The sequence below is a fragment of the Fukomys damarensis genome, unplaced genomic scaffold (genome assembly GCF_012274545.1).
Source record: "Fukomys damarensis isolate Sample0158 unplaced genomic scaffold, DMR_v1.0_HiC HiC_scaffold_35, whole genome shotgun sequence".
NCBI classification, from domain to species: Eukaryota; Metazoa; Chordata; class Mammalia; order Rodentia; family Bathyergidae; genus Fukomys; species Fukomys damarensis.
This window is the reverse complement of record NW_022900947.1, coordinates 46954710-46982706: the sequence shown is the minus strand read 5'-3', so window position 1 is coordinate 46982706 and position 27997 is coordinate 46954710. Positions and strand designations below refer to the sequence as shown.

General features: G+C 33.7%; 1 protein-coding gene across 7 annotated transcripts in view; it reads right to left on the bottom strand.

Moving 5' to 3' along the window:
• Adgrl3 (adhesion G protein-coupled receptor L3) overlaps nucleotides 1-27997 on the bottom strand; it is an 811341-nt gene that overhangs the window by 643630 nt on the left and 139714 nt on the right. For all 7 annotated transcript variants that reach the window (XM_033758920.1, XM_033758923.1, XM_033758917.1 and 4 more), the window contains exon 2: nucleotides 501-566. The gene's annotated coding sequence lies outside the window, so the exon portion shown is untranslated. The remainder of the gene's footprint in view (nucleotides 1-500; nucleotides 567-27997) is intronic.

Here is a 27997-nt window from a genome sequence, read left to right as displayed (position 1 = left end):
GTTTAATCCCCAGTTTAGGGGGAAAAAAAAAAAACATGTATTTTGGGCCTATTTATTTCTGTTTGTTTTTTTTTTGTTTTGTTTTGTAATTTGTTTTGTTTTTGAGACAGGGTCTCACTATGCAGTTGAGACTGACCTGAACTCACTATGTAGCCCAGGCTGTTCTTGAACTCACAGCGATCCTACTGCCTCAGCCTCCGGAGTGCTGGGTTTACAGGCGTGCACCACCACGCTTGGCAACTAGTCTATTTATTTTTTATAAAGCTGGAGCATTTTTCCTCACTTCGACAAACATGGCCAAATATATTATTTGTAATTTGCTCAGAAAACATGTCCAATTATTTTCCAAAGACATATTAACAATAAATGCCAATTTATTCAACAAAAATATAAAATTTCACTTAAAATATACCATATTTTAAATAGGATAAAGTGATAATGGCATATACCTTAAATATATTATGAATTACTAATAAATATGAATTACAATATAGTATTACCTTAATTTGTTCTTTAACTGCTAAAGATCCATGTTCTTTCCCTCTGATTCATCGAATTAAACATTTCTGTAAAAGAAAAAAAAAACATTTAGATGAAGAAAAAGTATTTATTCTACAATTCTGGCTGAACCATTTTAATGCTTCTTATTGCTTAACAAGTCTATTTTTTCTCACAATACCTGGGGTAAAAAAAGGAAATTCATTAGATATGGAACACATACTCTTGCACCGAATTCACTGGGCCTGTAACAAATATCTTGGGTAGAGAGCTAAAATATTGTCCTAATTAAAAGAACACACAAGGTTTTAAAATAAATTCTGAGTTTGCTGAGAAATATTCTGGTTTCCTTGAGAGGTTACTAGCTTAGATCCTGGTCTCTGCCTCCCTCCCTCCCTCCTCTGTCTCAATGGGTGGTGCTGGAGATTGAACCTGGGGCATGCACTGATTTTATCCTTAAGACTGTTGGAAATTAAGAAAGGACTTTAGTGCATCATGCTATACAGCCACACACACACACACACACACAAACACCCATTCTCTCCATGTATTTATGTACACATACATGGAGATGGTGATTTAAAACATTCACACATATTAAAATTTTAACAAATAGGAATACAAAAAGCAAATTTAATTAAATCATTAATTCACATGATTTTCTTTAATATATCATATTTTTGCTTTTTATTATTAAAATAGTAATCACAATGACAGACATTTTACAATGAAAAGCATTTTCCTTCGATTCATTTTCTCCCACATGTTAATATTTTCTAACCATTCTGCAACTAGTCACATCAGTTTCTGAGTCTTTTAGTGAGTGTGTTTATGAGCTTTATACAGGCAGCAGTTCTACTAATTATTGTAATATTTAGTATTCATTATGTTATCTCTGTATTAGTATTTGGCTATTAGTAGAATGTTAAGTAACTGTACACATGTCAAAACACTGACAAAATTCATTAGCTATTCTAGCATCTTGTCCCCAGATGGATAAGGAATTAGATATGGAGCAGCAAGTCAATAGTATAAAATTAAAATTGAGTCCTCCTTTATAAGATCACTATTGATTAAAATCAGACACAGCATAATTTAATGCGAGAATAAATTAGTGGAAACTTTGCAGTGACAGTATTGTATCTTGAAGGAGGATTTTATATCTTGAACGAGGATTTTAAAATATTACATTACGAAGCTTGCTAAAGTTTTTCTAGTAAGCATCTACCCATGTTGGCCAGTTACTAGGATTTATACCACAAGAGAGATCTAACTCCACATTTAATTGGCGCACTTGACTACTTGAATGGCAACTAAAAGCAACTTTATAATCAACTGGCTGAATTTCACTCAACAAGCATTCTTTCAATAAATCAAAAATGTTCTTTTTCACTATTACCGACTGTTTATATAGGTTAATTGTTCTCGTTTTCTTAAGAATGCACAAATCCCATTTGGAAAATGTTTTTACATATGTGAAAAATCATGAAAAAGGACAGTACAAGCATTTCCAAACTTAGCATCACCCTCTAGGTCTTTTTCTCAGGAAGTATATTTTTTATATCTAAGCATTTAAAAATGCTCTGTGATACCACCAGACCCACTTCACCACACACTGTACCAGTTGTGTTTTCGTGATGTTCCCAGCCCTCTCTGACTACTGTATCTTCCTATTTTGCTGAATTCTACATTGTAATAAGATCTGCTTGAGAAAAGCATCGTGACTTCCTCAGTTTGTACCACCTCTCCACAAGGAACCAAGCACCTGCCAGGTACTGTAGTACATGCCACTCTGAGAGGCTGAGACAACTCCAAGTTGGAGCCCAGCCTGGACAACTTAGCAACTTATCAAGACTCATCTCAGAATAAAAAGGGCTTAGGATGCAGCTTAGTTTAAAGGCCCTAGAAAGCTTTCTGCTTTCTTTCCTGGTTAACAACCACAATCACATGCTACCGAATTATTCTTTCTAGTGTTCAGACTTGATTTCTTCATCCCTATTTCTAGTACAATTCTAAACCCTAAGTAAAGTTGGCAGAGAAACAATTTCCTCCCATATCATGGATAAGAAAACTGTAATTAATGAAAATTACCACATTTACCTAATTACGGTAGCAAGTTGAGTTCAAGATGATTAATCCTGAATTCACCCACCTATCACCACTGGCCAACACAGCACCTTCTATCACCTCTCAAGTCTACCTTGCAGAATATTCCAGAAATTCATTTTTCTCGTGACCATTTTCTGCTTAACAACCTACAAATGCATGATAGTGCTTTCCATAGAGACATGTTTTGAAGATCTTCTAAGGATCATCACATTCTTTAGTTGTATAAGCACCTTTTTCACATCACTCTACCAAACAGAATGCTGATATCAGCCAGCTTGAGTTCTAACCGGCTCCTCAGTAAACACCGTTCTGTAGAAAGTGGCTTCTAAATACTAACCCCTGTCCCAGAACACTTGCACTCTCTATATACACATTCAAAGCCATAAGCTATATACTGAAGTCTCATCTTCCCTAGTCTCACCTCTTTCTCTACAAACCCATCAGGAAATTCTTGGTATGTTTGAAGTGAGTAGTACAAGCCTTCATTATAAATGTACTCCTTCTTTCTGCTTGTGCTAGCTTCACGACCCAAGAGACCATAGTCCACATATCAAGGATAATATTTGGAGGCTAGTTTGTGAGAATGGAGAAGAGAGTAGCCAGGTAAATATTCTTTCCAACTCTAAGGATAAAAATGGACAAAATGGATACAAAGAACTCTTTCACAACAATGAAAAGAAACTAATCATCCTACAAATGATAAATTATTCAAGAAAAACTAATGAACTCTGGTAAGAAGAATGGAAGATCTATCCCGTTATGTTTGACAATTCTCCCATCTTTCTCTTACTCACATTTAGATTTAACATCAGATCGTACAGAAATCTTGGTACATTTAGAAGGACCAAAATAAGTGTGCTGTATAATCAAAAGAGAATTAAACAGCTATCAAACGAACTTGGAACTTCATAATTTGAAAGCTCTCAATATTTGAAAACTGAAAAGAATATATTTTGAAATAAGTAAAAAGTGCAACGTCAAAATTTATGTATGTGATGCAGGTAAAGCAATGCTTTAAGGCCAATAAATAGCTTTAAGTAGCTGAATTAGAAAGGAAGAAATAAGTCAACTTAATAATTATAGCTTCCAGGTTAAGTAAGGAGAAGAGCAAGGTAAATGCAAAGTTAGCAGAAAGACAGGTTCACTAAAGGGGAAAAAAGGATACAAACTTTACCGACAGTCCAAGTTCAAATAATTACTAATTATATCAGTGTTACTATTTATTTTTAAAAATCTAACTTGTTATAAAAAGCTCACCTTCTCTTTTTTATTACCTTGATTATTAACGTGACAATTAAGATGCAATTATTCTTCAGATTCCTCATGAAATGAAATTCAAAATCATGAGATGAATGAAAACCATATCATTAATTTTGTTTGGGAGAACCAACAGAGACAAAAGAGAGACAGGTACATATTTAAAATGTATAAGTGGGTTTGGTGGTACAGGTCTGTAATTCCAATACTCAGGAGGCTGAGGCAGGGGGACAGATTGCCTGTCAGGCCAGCCTGGACTATATAGTGAGTTCAATGACAGCCTGTTTTATTTCAACTACACAGTGAGACCTTCTTCTTAAAAAAAATAAATAAAGAAAAGAAAAGAAAAAAGCAAGTAAATGAACCCACAGATAACCCCATAGCTTATTAAATTTAAAAAAAAAACTGCAAAAAATTTAAATCACAGAAAAATTTTCAAAGCATAGACAGCATTTTACCAATATTTTTACTTAGAGAAGGATGAATTTTTATGCTTTATTTATATAAACATAAAAATAAGTTATAATTAATGCCACCAAAGGAAGAATTTGATTGCAGTGGTAGCCAGTTTTTCTGTTTGCATACACAGGCTACTAAAGGACAGGATATTCTACAATACCCTATCAAACCACAAGATATGGTAGGTTGAACATTCCCGTAATGCATTCAACCTACTGCGAAGTGTTGCTAAGCACACAGTGCACTATCAGTGCCAATTCTGCTGCTCATGTGGATGACTACCGGTAGGCTGTAGCTCACTGAAGCTGTCCTGCACCTGGATAGAGTAGCACAGCAGGCATTACCTACTCCAGCAAAGGTCACAATTCAAAGTACAGTTCTTGCTGACTGTTTAGCACCTTCGTACCACTGCCCTGTCACGTGACTGTAAATTATATCACTGTAAACTAGGAAATGTCTGTAAAAGAACAAAACTCTCACTCCAGCAGATAGGTGGCTAGGGCATTGCATTTCAGAGGAAATCCTTCCAGGGGTAGGACTTGACTGTTTTCTTTCAGCCTTAAAGTAAATTCTAAAAGACGGGTAATTATTCTTCCTCAAATATCCAAAGCTTTCACAAGAACAAGCACCTCCTTCTTTCTTCTGGCCAAGGACTGAATCACAGATGTGGTAGCTCAACTAGCATGTGAGGAGCCATTTGCTCCTTATACATGGCATAAGAAAACCTCTGGGAATAACTCACCTTCTGAACTAGTTCTAGCATTCTACCCCATATAGAAAAGTAAGAAGCTTCCAAGAATAGAAGAGAAGATGGTAAAATATACAACATATGTGACTGATGGAAGCCAGAACAAACATCTAGGAGAAGGATTCATTTTACAGTGGAAACGCTATAGGCACAAGATAGGTCCACAGATGGGGAAGAGGGTCTCCTGCCAGGTAACATTCAGGACAGGAAGTCAGCAGCTTACCTGTCCACACTTTGGAAGACCTGGTGAGCTTCCAGGACTAATACTGCCCCAGCAATAACTGCTCTTTTCTTTCTATGCTTGAGAAATGTTTTAAATTATAAATATAAAAATAATCTGTTACTTTTCCCTGTGTTTTTACCCTTCAAACTGGCCAGGTTATTACTGTAATCACACATGACATATTTGCCTATTAATTATGATTTCCAGCTTCTGTAATAATGGCAATAACTGAGCTTCCTTATAATAAAATGTGTCTACCATTATACTCTCAAATGATCATTTTTTAGTAGAACATGCTACAACCTATCAGTTTAAATATTAAATAATAATTATACAAGTGTACATCCCTTTTAAAATTCTTGACAGAAAAGTTCAAAACAATTTCAACAGTTTGCTAAGTACTAAAATTAAAACAATAATTGCATATTTGAGAAATGTTAGTGAAAGAGTTTATAGACATCAATGTGTATTGTTTTGGCTCAGTAAAATGATGCATTTTAAAATAAATATTTTCAAAATACAAGAGTTAATTCAAGAAGGAAAAAATTGGCTTCTGAATTCCTTCCTGTAAAATAGGAAACTATAATCCATAAAGTATACACAGATTAATTTTCAAAATATACCCAAAACCTAGTGACAATGATTGCTACCTCTTTGAATATATATTTTAAAGCTCATATTACACTTTCTTTTTCCTAAGATGAATATACCAAAAAACATATTCAATTACCTTGTTCTTTATAACAGTTGGTTTTTAGAAAGGTCACATGTGAATTAATTCACTTCAAATGTATTGAAGATGTTCATGAGTAATCTTTGCACTAAATCATTTTGAAAGGCGATGCACAATAATCAGCTTTCAATGTATTAAAACTGTCTATCACCCCTCCACCTCCTTTCCTGTAACACCAGCCAAAGAGGCACACAGGGCTTAACCTGAAACACAGTGCTGAGTGATGTGAATCGGGATAACTTGGGGAGTGCACTTGCTGAGTCATTCGAGAATTCTATTGGAATTACAGATGCAGAAATGTCTGCCTTATCCAAAACCTGAGTAAGACATTTTAAAAGCAGAAATGCTGTAATATGAAAAGATTGTTTCTTTAAACATTTATTATCTTGTCTTTAATGATCGTGTTTTTAGTTTAGAAAAGTGTACTTAGCCCTTCAGTTCAATTTGAACAGATCAGAATAGTTTAATCTCAAACTACTGCAGGTGGTACAGAGGAAAAGTTTAAGGAAAGGTCATTGTGCCAATACATACTATCAAGTATTTTCTACAGAATCATAACTTGAATTTAAGAAAAGATTTACTGCATTTCTGTGTACTTATGCTGGTAATGAATGTCAGTTCCAGAGAAATGACTTTTATTCTCCTACATCTATAAAGTTAAATTGTCAAGTAATGTCAATCTCTAGAGAATATGGAAAATGATTTACTATTTTTTACTGAAGATGAGAATGTGACATCTAACAAGGTGTTCTCAAAAGTTCACAACTGTTAGGATCACCAAGCCTGACATTGAATCTCAGATTCTCTTTTTTCCAAAAATCCTCATTCATTTGGTTATTTTAAACATAATCAATAAATGTATTCTAACTGAAGTTTGGAAGACTTCTGAGCAGTGACCTCAGCCAGTCTTTTGGGAATGTTCCAAAAGTGTAAGCAGAGGGGTGTGAGATCAAAAAGCAGAAAGAATAAAATAAAGAAATGCTTCTGCACAAGTGAAAAAAAAAAATCTGGCTGGCGGTCTAAAAGTGATTAGCTTTCATATCAAATATCTCCCTTGTATCACTACTCTGCCTTCCCAATTTCTGTCTCTTTCTCACATTGCCTGCATTTCATTTCATAAAACTGTGTTTTTCACATCGTCTAAAATTTCAAGGAAAAAAATACTGATTTTTTCCATTAAGTTTATTGGTACATTTAAAGCAAACAAAAGTTACATTTATCATTGGGATCTTGTACTTTTACATGATATGTCTTGGTTCTTGTTTTATCCCCGTACCTCTGCCCTCCCTTCACCCCCTTTATTCTGATTCTTAAATATGGTGTACTTTATGATCCAAACTTTTAAGACCCTTATCTAAGTCTGCAATACCTGGAACTAAGACCAATACAACTTACAGTGCTAAATCAGGAAATGGGTTGGGATATTTTCATTGTTGTTTTGTTTTGTTTTTGAGGCACACTGTAGTAAAACTCAATGAGCACAACTACTGCAGAGCCTGTCAATTAGAACTCTGATCAACAGGCTCTGCAATGGTCTCTCTCAAAATATCTTTTTGTACTTTTTCCTTTTCACTTACAAGAAGTATTTTATAGCTTTGTTTGGCATGTCTCAATGGCCAGTGTCAATAAACTTTTACTTTGGGTCAATTATTAAAACTAAATAAGTGTTACCTGATTACAGGCACTGCAGCACCCTGACAGTAGATCTGACACATGAAGTGACTGGCAGGCAGGCAGCACATACAGAGTGGACCCACTGGACACAGGAATTATTCATATGTCCTGTGCAGCAGAATAAAATGATTCACGATTTCCTCAAACTACCCACAGTGGCATAGGTTTTAAAATAGGAATTGTTTGTTTCAGGATTTTTCTATTTAATATTTCCAGAAAACAGGTGAATAAGGGTAACTGAAGTTATACGTAAGGAAAAAGTTAAGTATATTTCTATATATTTAAGTGTTTCCATTTTACTTCTACACCATACACACACACACACACACACACACACACACACACACATCTATGTACATATATGTATAATTTAAATTATTTAAGTATTACATGAGCAAGACTGGAAAAGTTCAAATCACTCCTGATGTACAGTGTCTACCAGAATTTTTTTCAATAAAAACATAGGTACCCACAAATCTATTTTTTAAAATTGGTTAACTTATCAATGTGTCTCTTTAAAACTTTTTTTAGGGCCGGGGATTTAGCTCCTCAGTTCGGTGGCCTGCCTCACAAGCTCAAGGACCCAAGTTCAATCCCCGGTACCCGCCCCCCCGCAAAAACAAACTTTTATAGAAAAGGCTCACAGAGAATGAGGGCACACACCCGTAATTCCATCCTACTTGGAGGCTAAAGCAATAAGTTTGCAAATTCAAAGCCAGTGTAAGACAATTAGGGAAACCCGTCTCAAAATAAAACATAAAAAACTTCTAGGGATGTAGCTTGATTCAAAGGGTCTAAATTCAATCACCAGTGACACAGAAAAAAACAAATGCAAAACATCTATTAAACAGTATTTTTCAGAATATCAAAAGTCAAACAACAGTAAAATAGGAAAATGACTCATCTGAATTAAATGTTTTAATTGTTTAAAATTAACTTGATACTGAATTAATTTTACAATGCATATTAGTCACTTTTTCATCACTGAAACAAAATACCTGGCATAACACTCAGGAGGAGAGATTTAGTTTGATTCACAGTTTCAGTGGGTTCAGTCCATGGTTAACAGTGTCTTAGTCACTGTCTCAGCGCTGGGACGAAATATCCAACACCCCAAACTTAAAGAAAGAATAATCCATTTTGGCTCACATTTTCAGTCCACTGTCTGTTGGCTCCGAGCCAGACTGGCATGGTGGAGGGCACAGTGGACACAAAGCCACTCATATCATGGCAGCCAGGAAGAAGAGAGAGAGGGAGTCACGAAGTGATAGGCCTTCCTGGTCAATTCCCCACTCACCACCTTTTCCAAAAAGCCACCTCCTAAGATCAGACTTGGCTATAATGCCAGTACTGTCCCATCATCTTCCAAAAAGCCCTACTGCTCAGCACATGAGGGTCTTGAAGCACATCTAGAAATAAACCGTAACAGTAGGTTTCAAGGCAGAAATGAAACAGAAAAAGGGTGTGGTGGATCAAAGCCGCTCAACCCATGGCAGCAGGAAACAGACAGGAGAGAGGAGACCGAATACAGCCTTCTCCAGGACACATCTCCAGTGACTGCCTCTTCTGACCAGGAGCCCTCTCCAAACACACGAGACTCTGAGGAGACTGGGAGATTGAAACCGTAACTCCTGTAAGAATGCATTCAGGAACCACAAAAGGAATACTAATAGCTAAAATAATGTTGTTTTCTTTATTTTCTCCTTAATGGTTACATTCTTAAATTCCTACAGGATTAAATATTTACACATAAAAATTCTACCCACATCTATAATGAAAAAAATTGACATGTTTCTTATTCCTTCACTATAGTATTCGAAGCTAAATGGCCGTGCTGTACAGGAAAGTCATGAATTTATCTTCTCTTACATGAGTATTTTATGCTTACCATCACTGTAAAAACACCATATTAGGGTACTATAGTTAAATATGTAGACCAAAGACGAACTGGGATTTCCTTGGGACCAATAAACAAATTTGGTAAATGTGGCTTAAATCAACTTGCATCTCCACAATTTTCTTGCACTTATTAGCAATATTCCTAATAGGCCACAGCTTTTAAATTCTATAGCATTTAAACTTGTCACTTTAATCTATATGAACAAGAATGAAAACTTTAAAATACATCAAAGAAACCTATGCATGCATTTTGCTTTCACACAAAAATTGTTTACTGTCATTTTTATTCAATAATAAAACCAAAAGACAAAGAAGGAGCCACGGTAAACCTGAAGCTGGGCTACCTAACTAACTGAGCTGAAAAGCTGAGCTAATCATTACCTCCTGCTTTCCGGACACTCACCGTCAATTGTGCAAATTCTTAACAGTACACTTGGTTTGGAACTACTTAATTATCAGCATTAACATCAGGAATAATAATAGTAAAAGTAACAGAACAGCAATAATAAGCTTAAGAATTCCACTCAATCACAGAACAATTTCAATCACAATCTGGCCGAACTATGTTAACAAGCCCAATGGAATACAAAAGAAAATTTAATGAAAACATCCCTAAATATTGAGATAGCAAATAAAAGTAAAATATTGGTTTCTACTTCATTGCAGTCAAAGACAGTTAAAGGCAAGCTGATCCAATTAAGCCAATTTCAGAAACACAACTACTTAAAAGCCAGAGCTATATACTCAGTGATGAAGGCAAAATGGATTCAATCCAAATTCACTTTATTTGCTTAGATGCTATTTATTATGGCTATATTTTATTATATAGTAGTAAAAAATTACAAGGCGACATCCTGCTATTTCCCACTGGGGAAAACGGTACAGATGCTCTATTAAGTTTCAGCACAGGCATTTTCACGCCAGGCTACCTTCCGCTTGTGCCCTTCTAATGCATCAAAGACACTGATGTTTACATGTCTGGAGGTAAAGACAGTCATCTTTCTGCCACTTAAATGTTCCATAAATTTTTACCTGCATAGAAACCTAGAGCATTTCCAGCATCTCTAGTGTCTGTTTCTCACTCATACATATGTACATACGGAAAAGTTCCTTTAAAATAAACCAATTATATATGTATTCATCTTGCCCTAAACTTACTATACTCTACTCAGAGACAGTAGTTAGCATATCACTAAATACTTGAACATCTACCTCTACCAAACTGAATTTCAGGTAAATTGTAAATTCTAGTTCAGATGAACTATTGAATAAGTAATAAATTTGCTGAGAAACTGAGTTTCATAACAGAAGTGAGATTACAGCTTTTTTAAACTCTATAAATATCATGTTTCCTCCCTTCATCATTATTCTCATTAATTTATATTCATCATATATTCAAAATGTTCCAGCTATTATATTAAATTTATAGAAACAAATGCTTATTTTTGTTACTGGAGACAGAGAGACGCAGATGATATGGAAATTTTTTGGTTAAGATTTACAGTTTCTAAGGATAAGAACGTGGAGTCTAACAAAGTTGCATGGAAAATATGTTTCCTTAGAGTTCCAGGAGCCCTAGGAATTGCTTTCAGTTTTAGAACAGAAGCAACTGTAGATCATGACATAATTTTGCATATCCTGATATTTCCATAATTCATGTATCACCCACAATACTACAGACACAGAGGACAGATATATCATTTACTGAGCATTTAATCACATTCTGCTTATTAGATTATACATATAAAAGCATATAGTATTAAAATACGCAATAATAGTAAACTACACATACAGCATTTGCTCTGGAACCAAGCTGCAGGATTACAAATCAAAACTCTCACACTAGCAGCATGATCGAAATTCCTTAGATTCTGTACCTCAATTTATTTATAAAATCAGCAGTAAGCGCTACTATAAACTGTTTTTGAGAAGATTACATGAAGTAACCCATGCAAAAAATGCAGAATTATGTATAGCACGTGATAGACACAAAACATTCTTAGACATCAATGCCCTAAAAGCTACAATTGATTTTTACCTAACTCAAAAGGGAATAAATAAGACTATCCGCACTTAAAAGGTGATGAATCCGCAGCACAGAGAAGTTAAAACTTTCTCAACATGGGAGAATCACTAAGTAGGAGAGTCACAAGTGAACATCTATGTAAATACATGCAATATTTGAAACAAATACATGACATGCTGACGTGACATTCGGCATTGTAATTTCCATGGTCACAGCCCCAGCCATTTCCGGAGCCCAGGAAGTAGCAGTAGGAGAGGAAAACAGTAAGAGCAGGTGAAGGGTAAATTGCAAAATAATACTGGATTTTAATTATGTTGATTAGAGCTTTAGAAAGAAACACAAAAACTGCAGCTTAAACTGCAAATTCCACTGCCAGGAGTAGAAGCATCCAGGCTTCCATGATGATACCACAAAAATCTTCTCTGAAACTAACTTTCGGACAAGTGCTACACAGACCGATAAATTACTTAGAGAAGCTGCCAAATTAGTATCTCAGGCCACTCAATATAGAGTGCTGAAAGAAGTATTTCAAATTCCTCAGGCTAGACAGATGTATCGATAACACAGAATTTAAACCCAGGAAAGAGGCAGTTAAGGGCTATTCATGGGACAATAGTGCCAATATGCTGCACTCAGGGTCGAAATATAGGAGGATGAGCTTTTCATGGGTGAGCATCTGCACAAAGATCGGGAAAATATATGTTAGCAAAAAGCATGCAGATACTGCACAATTCATCAAAGAGTAATTTAGTCAATTACTTTTTATTACATATATATATTTATTTCCAAATGTGTGCTTGTATTGTTTTTAAAAACCATATCATTCCTCACAGGACTTTAATATTACAATTCACAGTTAATTTTTTAAGTCCTCTGCTTCTAGAAGTTTCTCTTCGAAGTTATGACAATATGTGAATTTCACAAAATATGCTTATTAATAAAAAAGAGTAAGTTTGGTGGCATCCGTATATTTTAAATATTTTTTCCTAATTTAAATTGATAAGAGACGATCAGTCTTCAGAATCTCCTCTTTAGTTTCTGCCAATTCAAACGACTGCTTCCCAGGTATTGTTCTAAAATACAGGTCAATTCACAATAAAATCACCAAACTTTGTTTTGTGCTGTGTAAACCCTTCTACACAGTGACCCATTGGTCCCTTACAACACTATATGGGGGATTATATCACTCTTTTCCTGATTTTAAGATCAGTAATGGAGGCCTAAACATTACAAATTGGAAGGTTTTCTTCATGTCATCCACTTTGCTTTTTTCGATATTCGCAAAAGTTAAGATTTCACAAGAGCTATGTTCCTAGAGCACCAAAAATTGTGAAAAACCTTGAATTTCAGACAGTGAGAAAAAATGTCTATTTTTATAGTTTAAGCCCTAAATATGCTATGTCCCCCGCGGTTGTGCAATTTAATAAAATACTGTATTAATAAAACCTTAGAAGGTGCAGGGTGTTTTGGCAGCGTCTTAGGGGTCTTAGTGCTTTAAGAATGAAACCGAGAGAACTGGAGATAACTGCACTGGGTACAGCATCCTGTGTGACCCAGGAATGCTGGTGCATAGGGAAATGAGCTGCAGGGCATCAGCCACTCAGCTGCAAGGAGAACCGAATAATACTCTCAGATTGGCTACTTGCAAACTTCCCCTCAAAAAAAAGAAAAAAAAGTGGTTTCCACAAAATTACAAAGCTTCACTTATAATTATTAGTTAGGCTCTAATGAAAAATCTGTGAAGAACTGAGGCTGCAAATTCTGAACCCCGATTTTGCGAGGGTATATTGTTATATTACTTTTTTATTTCTTGGCTTAGCTCAAAAGCAGGTATTTCAATAAGGGCAGTCTTAGTGAAATAAAGCTTCTCTCTCATTTCATAACATGTTGTCGTCCTTCTTTGATGGCTTACATTGAATATTACCTACATGGAGACATTGCTGCTATACCTGAATCATTTCAATTATGATATAGTCCTTATTATAGGACAAATAGGTATTCAATAAATATCTGAAGGATTTTATCCATTTTTATTATAAAAGTCCACTAAAATATCTTACATTCAGCAGATTTTGTTTTTGTTTTGCTTCATTTTGCTTTAGTCACACTGGAGATTAGGCTCAGGAGCACTCTACCACTAAGCTATATATATCCGCAATCTCTTTCATGTTTTCCTTTTTCATTTTGAACATAGGAATTTTACTAATGTGGCCAAGGAACTCAAACTTGCTATTCTCCTGTCCCAGCCTCCTGAGTAGTTTGGATTACAGGTGTGCACCAACATGCCAGGCCAAGCAGCTATAATTATGCTTCTAAAAATTTTTCACATTTGGGCCAAAGACCATTTCTCAATTTTTTATGTAATATGTTTGCTAGATATGGAAACTATGTGGTCAAGTCCTCTCAAATGCCATTTCTTTTATTAATTTCCTGCTTTTCTTAAGGCTGAATAATTTTATTTCTATAGAAATTGTTCATATATCATCTTTACTAAGAATATCGATCTCCGTTAGGGCTCCTATTTCTAATAAACTGCTCCTTTCATCTTTCATGTCGGTTTATATGTTATAAACTATGATCAAACTTACATTAGGAATATGCAGAATTCTTAAGGTCACAACATGAAATTAATCTGTCTGCCATGTGTACCTCACATGTGACTTAGGAGATTATTCTCAGGAATATATTACTTCCTACATTTACATTCTCATATAGTTAGATGATTGAGAGAAAGAAACACTCTCCCTCCTGTGACTTCTTCTACTGAAAAGATGGTAAAAGTATCTAATTTAGGAGCATTTACCCCAGTTAAATGCAAGTGAGACTGTAATCAGATAGAAAACCAAATACAAACAAAGACTATTTAGTACTACATATAATACCGAGAACAATAACAATAATAATGCTTACACTGAACTAAATGTGATTTAAAATTCATTCATTCATTCAATGAATATTCAATGAATATTGAGTGAATGAAGCAAATATATGTTAAGCTTAGTTTACATGCTTGTTATATTTTTCAGTTTCTTGGAATAAACAATAAACAACAAATAATCTTAACTTTGTGAAAGTTAAGTAGATAAAGAATAAAGCATGATAAAAATACATAAAATTCTCATAGTGCACAGGGATAAAAGTCTACAAGAACCTTATAGTTTTAGATAGTGTGACCGAAGAATTCTTCCCCAGAAGGTAACATTCGAGTAAAAACTTGCAGGAAATAGGGTAGCACGCTCTGTTATGAACAGGAAGAATAAGTGCAAAGGCTCTAAAGGCAAAGCTGTAAAGGATGTTTAAGTGGCAGCAAGGAGGAGAAAGGTGAAGCAGCTTAAAGATCCCCCATTATATGGTAAAAGGATTTAAAATGAATGCTACTTTAATTGAGTCAGTCAGTCATTTTGCTCATACAATCTGAAACAATTTATTTTTAAAACTACAAAGCACTAAATATATACACACACACACACACACACACACATGTACACACATTACCACATATATATAATTTGAATTTTTGGAAACTTTAACTGTGCTGTCAACTTTCGAAAAAGTTATCCCAATTTACTGTGTTGAGTTGGCATTGTACAGAAATTAACAGCCATATTTTTTATTTTTATTTTATTTTTTTCCATTTGTACAGAGGTAACACACTGTATTAAATATGTAAGGTCATATCTACATGGGTTTCATTACAGAAACTAATAAAGTATTCTCTAATGAAAAACAAGAATAATATAAGACTACAAGAGCAAGAAGCAGTTTAAATATGTTTAGGGACCATTTTCATCTTCAGAATTAAGAATTATTTTAATCTTACATCATTGCCTTTTCTCTTTTACTTTCCTCTTTAGTTTTATTTTAGGATACCCTATTTTTAATGTTCACACAGAGATTTCATTAACTGAAATACCAAATAGTTTCTCTGGTGTGAAAAACTATAATAGTACACAAGATCCTAATGAGATAATTAATAATGTGAAATAGGAAGTAAAGGGCTAAAGTTGTAGGGAAAGTGGGAAGGATGGGGGAAAGGTAATAAGGAAGAAGGAAAAAATGAGAAAATGAAAAAAATGGAAATACAGTGTTTGTAAATGGGGAGGGGAAGAGGGGGTGAAGGGAGGGCAAGGACAAGGGGAAAAAATGAGAATCAAGACCTACCATGTAAAGACAGGATCCCAATAATGAATGTGACTGTATTGTATATCTAGATAGTACCAATAAACTCAATAAAAAGAAAAAAATACAAAGCACTAGAGTATATCAGTAAATATCCCAATACAGGTGGGTAAACTGAGATGTAGCCCGAAAGGATTTGGGGACGAACAAGTTCCTCATGTATTGCCTAGTTTTGTCAAACAGTAACAAACAAAAACCTGCAGGACATGAATTTACACTCATGGTTATTTTCATTGGAGTTTGTTATACTTTACTTTTTTCTTGCCTACGATAAATGACAAAATGCATTTGAAGGACATTTTCTTTATGGTGAGAAACTGCAAGGAAAAATTTAGTGTTTGTTTTTAATTCAAAATGAAAGCAATCAAAGAAAATTAAGGAGCAAAAACTGAAGAAGATATTTAATGCAATGACCTTGTCAAATATCCCATGAAATGAACTGTGTTTGATAGATTACAGTATTATAAAATACTAACAAAAAAGAAATAAAACTACAATTAGCATTACGGAAAATTTTAAACAGCTATTGTATATGGTCATTAGTTACATAACTGAATTCTTTCCCACTTTGATGAAAAATAATCTTGGATTGTTCTTCTTAATATTTGCACTCATTTTTACTGCATTAACAGAAACACTAGTCCATTTCACTAATGATACACCCATTACACAGTGTTGCCTTAAGTGTTTTGTTCATAAAAAGATGTATATTAAATGCTATATAACATAGTTTTGAGCATAAATTTATACTTTTCCATTATTTTTGAACGCTAAAATCTAGTTATGTTCTTTGATTTTGGAAGAAAGCGAACAAACGAAAAGAGAATTTATTACAAATTTAAAGCAAAAATGTAGTCTAACTTGTATTATCTCCTCCTCTAGTCATAAATACTGCATGCTAAATACATACACAGCTAATATCTAAGTTTTCCTAGAGAGGGTGCATCTGCACATTCATTTGTGCCAATTAATTTATACATATTAAATTATGAAAATTTAAAGTAATACATGGAATAAAATTAAAACATCAATAACTTTAGGACTACACTTCAATCCTCAATATTACTATCCTGACAACCTCGGAAGCAAAAAGGCTACCTCTGAAGCCGAAAGACTGTGACACATATCCTTGAAACATTTAAGGAATATTTATTAAAACACTGACATTTCCTTTATTCTCTGCTAGACACCTACGTCCTTCAGGAAGATTAACACAGCTGTGCTGAGAGGTGAGATGTTCAACAACTAAACACTATCTACATATTTTAAGAAGAGAGTGGGTCAGTGTTTCCTATGTTTGCCAACACCAATAAACATGTGCTCAAAGAACTCACTTGTATGTCCTCCACAAATTAAAAGTAAATCAGTTTATTTTTCCAATGGCTATCTCTAGAAATACAGGGAGCAGGTTTCATATTTTAATATTTACCATCACCTGAGAATTTAGAAAATGCTTCTGCACCAAGTCTTAGATTTGGGCTTATAAAAGTATGGACCAACTCTATCTCTAGGAACTTAATAATGCAATATAATTAAGGATTGAGAACCTACCAAAAAAGATAGACTATAGGCACATGCCTTCTGAGAGTAGGTATAATTCATGCAGGATGTTTATACCAATAAAATAATTTTTATTACTTTACCCTTTGGATGACTCTGCAAAGCAAATCATAGGTTGGATTTCCCCAAATTTGAAGCACTAGTACTGGAGACCTCTACACTCTTATTTTCATAAAATGAACTTAGTCTCTATTTTGTTAATTCTAAGGGCCTCAATAAATAACCTAGGGCAATTATTCTAGTCCATGAACTAAACGTTCTGATCAGTTCAGACTGACTGAAGGAAAAGATGAACCTAGAGACTGACCTCCTCTCACAAGTATACACTGAAAAAGAAAGAGGTCACAAAACCACACCACTTTTCAAACCAAGATAGGACAGGAAATCAAGGTGATCTCTGCAAGCTTTTTAAAGAGTCTCAGCAAGGTCATGCTGATAAATTGAAATGGATATGAGTTGGAACTACTAATAAATCATGCTAATTCTTTCAGAAACTATTGTCCTGGCCTCTCTGAACCTACAGGTAATGGACAGATTATTCACAGAGCTGACTAATAATTCTAAAAAGTTTATATATCTTGCAATGACTTATTGAATCAGAGTTTAAAGCTGTTTCTATTTGGTTCACCAAAGCATGCATGTGTGCTGTATGTGTGCATGTGCACACAAACAAGGGTAAAAAAGGACTTCATGTGAAGCATAAAATAATATGCTGTTTTTGCTATTTCCAAACTTTAAAAAAATTAGTCATTTAATTTTCTCCTCTAATTTACCCTTCCTTCTTTCCTAAAATGACTTGTATAGCCTTCAGCATATTTTAAAAAACAACTATCCAAGCGGAAGTCCATTTTGAATGGCATGCTGCATACACAGAATTTTTAACTATTTGAAATAAAATGTTTTATACAAGCAATAGTTTACTGCCTAAAGGCATGAGTGATAAATACAGTGTGAAAGCAGGGGTACCATCCCTGACCCTGGAATACAGGTTAACAGAGTGAAGAAAATCACTTACCTTTCTTCTACCTTTTTCTCTATGAAATGTAATGATATAAATAACTGCATAATTGTGCTGTAGAAAGATTACAGGAGTTAATACAAGTCAACCACTTCTACTGGTTGTGACACACAGCAAACAAGATGCAAGGGCCAAGGATTTCGGTGTCCCTGTAGGGCAAGGGCAAGGTCCTGAGTTCAACTCACAGTACTGGAAGGAAAAAAAAAAAAAAGCAAAAAGTAGGTACTTAGGGTTGAAGTTATTGATTATGTAATTTTTTTTCTGAAAGAAAAGAAGAATATTTATAAAGTGTGGGTGAATATAGGCTTTACCTAGAAAAATTAAAAGGTCAGTATTAAGCCAATCTGTAGTATCAGAGAAATGAGAAACTGTACTGGTAATCTCCATTAATTGAAAAAAACAAATTCAAATTTTAACAGAAAACTTCAAAGCATACACAAATATCCATCACCTACATAGAGAAATTCTGTAAAATATTTTCTGCCTATTTAATCTCTTTTGAGGTTGTAAACTGAAATATATTTAAAGAAACTATGTTCATAGGTACATTCAATTCCTAAGTACTTTGGTTAAATGTAAGAATATTTTCTAGTCATGACTCCATTAATGATTCAGCAGGAAATATTAATCTCACTACAGAATTTATTTTTATATTTATTAAACAGCACAAAATTGTGTATTACTATTGAATTTTTCAAAAAGATCTAAATAAAGTTCACACCCAGCATTTAAATATGGCTTTTACATATTTAATCATGTTAAAATGTGTAATAATCTCCACTTTTAACAGAGTCATATCTTTAAATTGTTTCCCATGTTAATGCAAATATTTTATCACTATATCACCACCACATATTAATCTTCCTGAAATAAACAATTATATATGAATTTACTTTCTGATCATGAATAGTTTTAAAAATTCTCCGAGGTTTTTCTTTGTTTCTAGATATCAACAGAAAAACTCACAACCTTCTCAAATTACTCTGAGTCAGACACATCTATACACAACATGAAATCTTGCAATCTCCTATTAATTATGTTCAGTAATGCTGCATATAAAAATTTTTTGTCATGCTCTTTTAATAAATCTAAAATCAAAATTTAAATTTTAAGATACTGACTGAGAAAACTGTAAATTGGCTCCAGTATCCTTGAAATTATCAATATAGAAAATAACTGATTAGAAAACATATAATACAAACATTTGTATGAAAATGGTTTGAAAACACTGTGCCTAATAAGATACCTTTTTAAGAGGAAAATATGAACAAATACTCGTAATTATCATTTTACACTCCAAAAACAAATCTATATTTCAAATCTCCAAGAAACTAAACAGGATTTTTAAACAAGTTATAACATTAATTTTTATAATGTCTTAAAAGCTCAGTATTAAATTATATATATATATGTTTATATATGTAAATATGACAGGCATCACACATATGGATATGTACCCACATTATATCCAGAGATGTGGCTTATTTACGTACTTATTCAAAACAGCACATGAGGGCTGGGACATAGGTCACTGACACAGTGCTTGCCAAATGTACACAAGGCCCTGGGTTTGATCCTCAGCACTACAAAAAAGAGTAAGTTTTAAAAAGCAGCATATGAATAAGTAGCAATTTAGATTCATTTGGAGATTTTTTTTTTTAATCCTAGAGTCAAACAGATGGAAAGACTGAGTTTCTTTTTAGTCATGTTGAGCTGCAAGTCTGGGTACTAAAAACCTTCATTTTCAATTCATAAATTTGACTTAAGTCATTACATGCCTCTATGTATTAAAGTAGTAATTAGAAGTAACAGAAAGAGCATCACTTCACTGCTCTTAATTTTACGCTTCTGCCAAAAGAGTTATTATGAAGGTCTAGATTTGCCTAGGCAGAAAGAATATATTCCTTCTGAATATTTGGGGGAAGGTACACCTTTTGATAAAAATTACACTCTGTACTTTATAATTATTCTTTTGTGCAGAACTCAAAATGGACAATAATGACAGAATTAACTGAAAATATTACACATAAGGTTCATGCTGGCAGGGTATGAAGGTCTCCTTTATTTTCCCTAACTGGTATTAGCATAATTTGAAAAATTACTTCTCTGCTTCAATCTGTAGTGTTATATACACACCCAAAACATAGAAGAACATAATGTACATTTGTGTGAATTTAATGACTTTTGAAGTAAGTAAATATGTCACTGGCTAACTCGTAACCATAGAGTATGTGTTGGTTCTGAAAGATCACTCAAAACATATTTCCAGAATAAAAGAAAAAAATTAAGGAACTTTTATATTCAGTGGTTAACTCAAAACACGCAGAACTGAGGTTTAGGGTGAAAATTCCATTCAACAAGCTTTCATTCATTAACTGATTCATTTAACAACTATTTACTATGGACAAGGCACAATTATGAGAGTTAAGAATATTACAGAGAAAAATTAACTACAGATCACAGGGTTTAATGCTAATACTGAAATATGTGATTTTTTAATTGCTTACTTTACACCAAGGTTAAGCATATTAGTCAATCTTCACTCTCAGCTAAAAGATAGGTAGAAGCCATATTGTGCCATTTAACAGATGGTCAGGGAGTGACTATAGCCTTGTTTGCAGTACATCCATCAGGAGTCTAGACCTGATCGTCGTTTATAAAGGGACATTATGTTTGACAGTATGCTGTATCTAATATAGAAACTCAGGGCACACTTTAGGAGGTAGAGACCTATTGCTAAGATAACAATGACTTATTACTGCTATGTTATATTTTTTATAATCACTCACAGAACAAGAAATAAATGTTTAATCACCTTCAAAGTAAAAAAAATTCTATGGTGGTTTTCAGTAGAATTACAGTATTTAAAAATTACTATTGCTATCTGTTAAAGAACACTTTTACAATGTTAATCATCATGTAAGAAAGGAACCCACATATTGATAGAACCCATCTCCAAATAACAAAATAAAAATCTATTACCAAGTTCTACCACTTCATAACATTCACAATGTTGTTTTTATTACAGTGCTACTAATTTTACATACTGTAATTAGAAATATAAAAAGTAAAGTCAACTGCAATTAGTTATTGCCTGCTAGAAATGAGAGAAGTATTTTAGGAGAGTTAAATATGTCTATATCTATCTTCTCTATCTATCTATCTATCTATCTATTCATCTATACATTAAATAACTAACAAGCAACTTGACCTCCAAATTTAAAATTTCCTTCTAAAACTATATGAAGAACATGGTCCAAAGAATAATTATAATTTTTTAAATTCAGAATATTTTTGGCTTACATTTAGTTATTATTTTGGTGTTCAATGTTGAATTCTCCATTCCTTAACACAGATTTAGCTAATTACCATAAAAGACACAGGAAAAATGTATTATAAAAATTAACTACTGAATTTAAAAGGCAGATTTATCTGACTGCAAAACCTACCAGTTTATGAAATAATGTCTAATAAAACAGTACAGTCATAATTTATTTAGTATTTAAATTCATGACTATATCTACCACATTTTACACCTCTAACTAGCTCTCTTATATTCCACCTTTGTTTTATAGAAACATGTTCTATCCACTAATAACCTTAATTCTGTCTTATAAAATTTAATTTGTAATTTATACTTCCATTTCCTAAGACTATCAGTTTTGTAATATATTTTAAGAATACATATATATGTTCTAGGCTTAGTTGTACATGTCTATTTCCCAGCACTCAGGAGGATGAGACAGGAAGATGTCAGAGTCTGAGAACAGCACAGACTACATAATAGTTCAAGGCCAGCCAGAGCTACATAGCATGACCAATCTCAAAAAGACTAAACACACACACACACACACACACACACACACACACACACAATTATTCTGGTAGGACTTCCAGGATATTTGTTTAAATATGCCATTTTCCCCATAATTCTGCTTTTCAATAACAAACATTTACTAAAGGATCTCATTTGAAATACTCAGGGAAGACTAATTAGAAAATATTTAAACAGCTCAATAAATTTTCCTGAAAAAAAGATTAACAAATGTTTCATGTGATGTGGTGTCTTCTTTTTGGCAAAATATGCTTCTATTTCAGTAATGCCTACTTTACAAGATTGAAAAAAAAGTTAAATTTATGCAAAGGTGCTTTCCAACTTGAGATAATAAGGAAACACTTTTGAAGGCTTTTCTACCTTTAAAAGCTGACAAACACAAACTGGTTTGTTCGGGGTAGAGTAATTCACTAACAGAATATCTTTTTGAGATAGAAAAAGAACAAAATCTGAATATATCCTGTTTAGATACAAAGACAATAAAGGTAAATATTTTCCAGTATTATTTGAACAATTATCTCATCATCATTTTTAATATGACAAAATTAAAACAAACTGTCCAGATATGAAAAGTGCAAAGTATGTGCTGATGAACAAAGATGCCATGGATCAAACTCATTAATCTTTCTCCTTTGATTCCCATTTTGAGAACAGTGCAAGATTTCTACATTTTCTCCTGAAAGAATATGTACCATTGTCTAGGGGTCAATTTATTAAAATGTAAAACTCTGAATCCTTTCAGGACTTTCCAAGGAACTTGCAATAGGAGAAAGCTTTTCATTTATTTCCTAGTGTTCAGTGAACTTAGGCATCATATTGTAGGACTATAGTTCAAACACCATTCTAAGTATCTGCAAGTTATATACTGAAAACCCCAAAGATGTGTTAATAACAAAATGGGCTCTGCTATTTCAATAATGCAGTGAGTGATACCTGCTATTGGGAAAAAGTTAAGATACCTTCCTATAGTTCTAGGGGCTAGTATTTAATAGTTCTAGCATTTAATATAGCTCCCTACTTGGTAGCAGAAAAAAAAAAGTAACTTTCATCTCTTTTTTTTTCTTCCTAAAGCTGGATATGTTCACTTTAGCTTTGCAAAAGGCATATTTTTAAACCAACTAAGATACCTTCCTATAGTTCTAGGGGCTAGTATTTAATAATTCTAGCATTTAATATAGCTCCCTACTTGGTAGCAGAAAAAAAAAAAAGTAACTTTCATCTCTTTTTTTTCTTCCTAAAGCTGGATATGTTCACTTTAGCTTTGCAAAAGGCATATTTTTAAACCATTGTTTTGTTATCAATCTAAAGGAAGTTTCACATCCAAGTGAAGATGTTTAAGGTTTCTAATACTACGTGTAGTTTAGGGTGCTAGGCAAGTCACACTAGCTCTTACAAACATTCTGGACGCTTAGAGGAGACCACAGGGTAGGCACAGCATGGACCAGGGAATGTGTAACAACTGTACAAACCTATTATCTGCCCAACTATTATTTTCTTTGTGTTACTATTTCTTTGTATGCCATGGGTTGAATTCATCATAATCAAGGGTCCTAAGAATGGTCCTGATCCTTCGGGGGGGGGGGGTTGTTTGTTTGTCCAATACTAAGTATAACTGCCTTAATTCTTGGTAATATTGTCATTAACACAATTTAGATTGAGCTTAGATTTCCTGATACCACCATTATCTCAAATTGTGTTAAGATCACTGAAACCTCAGTCTCTGAAAATGATGTCCAATTTTGTTCCCATGCAAAAACTCTGCTCCTGACAGAGCATCTCTATTATTGCAACACACAAATGAGTAGATAATTATTTCTGTAACTACACATTTCTGGAGCACAACAGCAGCTAAGCCTAGGTTACAATGAGTCTTCAGACTCCACAGATCAATCAAAACGCTTCAGTGGCATCTACCCAATAGCTCCTAACCCACTTTCCCCCAGCAAAGTAATCCCTCAGGTCATTTCTTGAATCAAAGAAAATAAGATGCCATAAAACTCTGACTACAACTCTTACACATTTTATAAACTGTAAAGACCAATTCTGGAACTCCTTTCTGAAATATAACACTTTTCTACCAAGGAAGCATCTTCTACAAAGAGGTGGAATTTCCCTTTGATATCTTTCTTTTATTTGTTAATGAAATGTGGAACATTTTTTTGGAGAGCAGAAGAAACAGAAAAGTATAATGTGTCACAGAAAATTTCCTTTTAGAAAACTTCTAGACCATGCTCTAGGCTATAATTCTTGAATCAATTAATAATAAACATGTAACTGTGTCTTTATTTGGGTGACATTTTCTATTCTTGCCCAAGCAATAAACATAGTTTCTGCTGTTAAAGTCAACTCAAGCTTTTTGTTTGACTAGAAAACATTTCCTATAAAATAAAAATCAATAAATTAAGTGAGAACTCAACATCACAGGCAATAAAGCAATTAATTTTGAAAAATAACAAAATATGTAATTATTTAATCATAGCAGTTATCAAAATTAAACATAATCTAATTGCTTATTCAGAGTCATTAATTATGTAAAGTTGAAAAATTATACTATTGAAGCAATCATTTAATCATTAGAGTTAGAAAAATGTCTAAGTACTAATTCATTATTTCTGCTATGGTCTTGGAAATTACATCCCATGTTTATAATAAAATGAACATAATCATCTTAAAAGGCATAGCTAATAACATTCTGTGAGTCTTTACTATGCTAACAGAATATGAAAATCACTCAAATTTAGAAATATTTCCTGAAAAATAAATTTAAAACAATGAAACATGCAAAGAAACAAAAAGTATATAATTTACATAGCTCTGATTCGCAGGTAGTATCTACTTAAATTCGTTATAACTTTTACTTAGTGATCACAACAAATTCAACTATTGTTTTCCCCAATCATGCACTGTTTAAACTTCAATAAGAAACTTTAAGAAAAAAATAATCTTACAGCTTTCTTGATATTTATGATGCTAGGAAATACTTAAAGTTAACAATTCTCTTCAGTGGAATAGCAGACAGAAGCACAACTTTTGGCTGACCTTTCAGGGGACATTATTCAAGGATTCATACGCTGCAGAATTACAATTAGTCTCTGACAGTGACTTTTGTTAATCAAGTTTGCATTTCCTTTGAACTTTACAATCCTGTTTTTGTGTGCATCTGTTTTACTTGTACTTACTCAGGCAAACTATCAGAATCACTAAATTATGCAAAGCAACTATTGGCAATTCTCACATACATGAATTAAAATAAAAACATAGCTTCTTTTCATTTCAATGTCTTTGAAGAAAAGACTTCAAGAAGCCTTCATTTTCACCATGTGATGACTCTACAATAAGGAACTGTTTGCCACACTGCAGTTCCCAAATCCTGTGTATGGAGGCTGGAGAGTTTTCTTCCTCACTTTCTCATACAGCATAAAAGACCTCAAAATAATACTTCTTAAAGAAGTCTTAAAGACTGGCACTCTGCTATATCATTACTTTCTTTCTGGAGTAGAAGCAACATAAATCCATTTACGTGAATTATGGAGATGTGGAAATGCATCCATTCTAGACATTTGAATAGCTAAACAAGCTCATAGAATCATAATATTAAAGATAAAACATAACTGTTGCTAAAGATAATCTGGTCCAACATTTTCCGAAGTGTGTTTAACTGAACCAAAGTTGTGCAGAAATGAATTAAATCTGTAAGGCTCCATATTCAACTACAGTAGAAATGCCAGGATAAAGTATTTTAAATCATTTCACTCCATAGGAATTCTGAGTCTTTAAGTGATTATTATGCACTATGAATTTATAAAGAGAATAATATGCTGTGTTTGCCAAATGCATTTGACTGTGGAATTCTTTTTTTTCCCCACATAACATCTAGGACTAGGATCTATCATGATTTAGAAAATGATGACCCACCAAATATCACAATTTCTATAGTTTAGATTAGTGAAGCAAACTGCCACAGTTAAGTTATCACAAGAGCAAACAGGATAGCCACAGTCCTTGCAACACATTACTTTTGACACACACTAAGGCATCTTGCCTGGAGGAAGGAGCAAAGCTTTTGGGAATACAAAGCAGTCTCCCCTTAGCCACACATTTGTTTAATGCAGTTTCATTTACCCACCATCAACTACAGTGAAACTATTCAATGGAAAATGCAAGATAAAAGTAATTCATGTTTTAAACTGTGTTTGTTCTAAATCACAAGGCAAAATCTCAAGCTTTTTAGTTAAGCCATACCTGGGATGTGAACTATCTCCTCACCCAGCATATCCACACTGCCTACTGTACCTTCCCCTTAGCCACTTGAGCTACTCTGGCTAACAGACCAACTGTCACTGTGTCCGAGACCCTGACACTATGTCACACACCTGCGTCATTCATCCTCCTTCATGTCATTATCCTGGCATTCTATAATTTCACATCACCACAAGGGGGGTAAATAAAAACAATGACATGTTTTTGGAGAGGTAGATATTTCCTCTCAATTTTGTTAAAATATATATTTATAATTATTTTATTTTACTCTTTGTTGTAAGAGTTAATCTCTTATTGTGCCTAATTCATACATTAACATTTATCACAGTTTTGTGTTTATAGGGGAAAATGTATATACAGTACGTTCCCTAAGAATCTGTGATTGAAGGTATCTACCCTGGGGGCCTGGAATGTATCCCCAAGCAGATACAAAGGATTGCAGTACTGGTGAGGGAGTAAGTAAAAAAAAAAGACAACCAGGAACTTATCATAAATAAAGTGGAAAATCAAGGTATAAATGGTATTGATGTTATAAGGCTATCTGAAAAAGTTGAAAAAGCAGAAAACTGTACTCAAGAGGAAGGAATAACTTCCGCAGTTTGAAAACTGAAATACTAGTGAAGTGGAGACTTAGCATAATCACAGCAGATGGGTGAGATTACAAGACATGGTTAGGCCAAAGAACTGAGGTGTGTTAAAACCATAGCTGCTTCAGGGTCAGTTTTGAGGGGAGAAAGTGTGAACTGGCAGTGTATTGTTCATGAATGAGAAAATGACAAGCAGATCAGTCACCAGTGAATGGGGTAGAAAGCAGTAAAGCCAAGTGGCACTCTCAAAAGCCCATGGCTTAACACAAAAATATGAAAGAGGTAGGTACAAGAGTTATGTGAGGAAGAGATGCAGAAGTTTCTGTTTCATCAAGGGTCATCCAAAAATATACAGAGTATAAAAGAAATTGTAAGTATATGTCATTTCTCCAGAGAAAGAGACTGAAGTGTTCACTGTCACTATTAAAAATGTATAAATTCAATAGGCTATCATAAGTTGAAATGCTTGTAAAGCCATTCAGTAAATAACTGGGAATGAATTACCCAATAATTTTGGTCAACTGGCAAATTCAAGGGAGTTAGACTATGTTGTAACATGACACAAAAACTGTGAAGGAGTGCATATACCAAATAAGGAATAACAGTATCCAACTTACAGTAGTTTAATGACAGTAGTCCCCCAAGTTATCATAAAAAACTCTTCACCAGCAAAAAGGGAATACTGCAACAAGCATACTTCAATCTTACAGGCACAACTAGAACTAGTACAACCTTCTTGGGGATAATTTGTCAAATGGTGTCATAATCTAAAATAAAATTACTAAGGTTTAACTTAACATTTATACTACTCAGTATGTTCAAGAGAATAATATAAAATAAGGAAAAGCTTTATATAGGAGACTCCTTATAATATTTTGTTGACAAATTGGAGGCATGTTATATTGAAATAAAATACAGTGCAGTATCATATT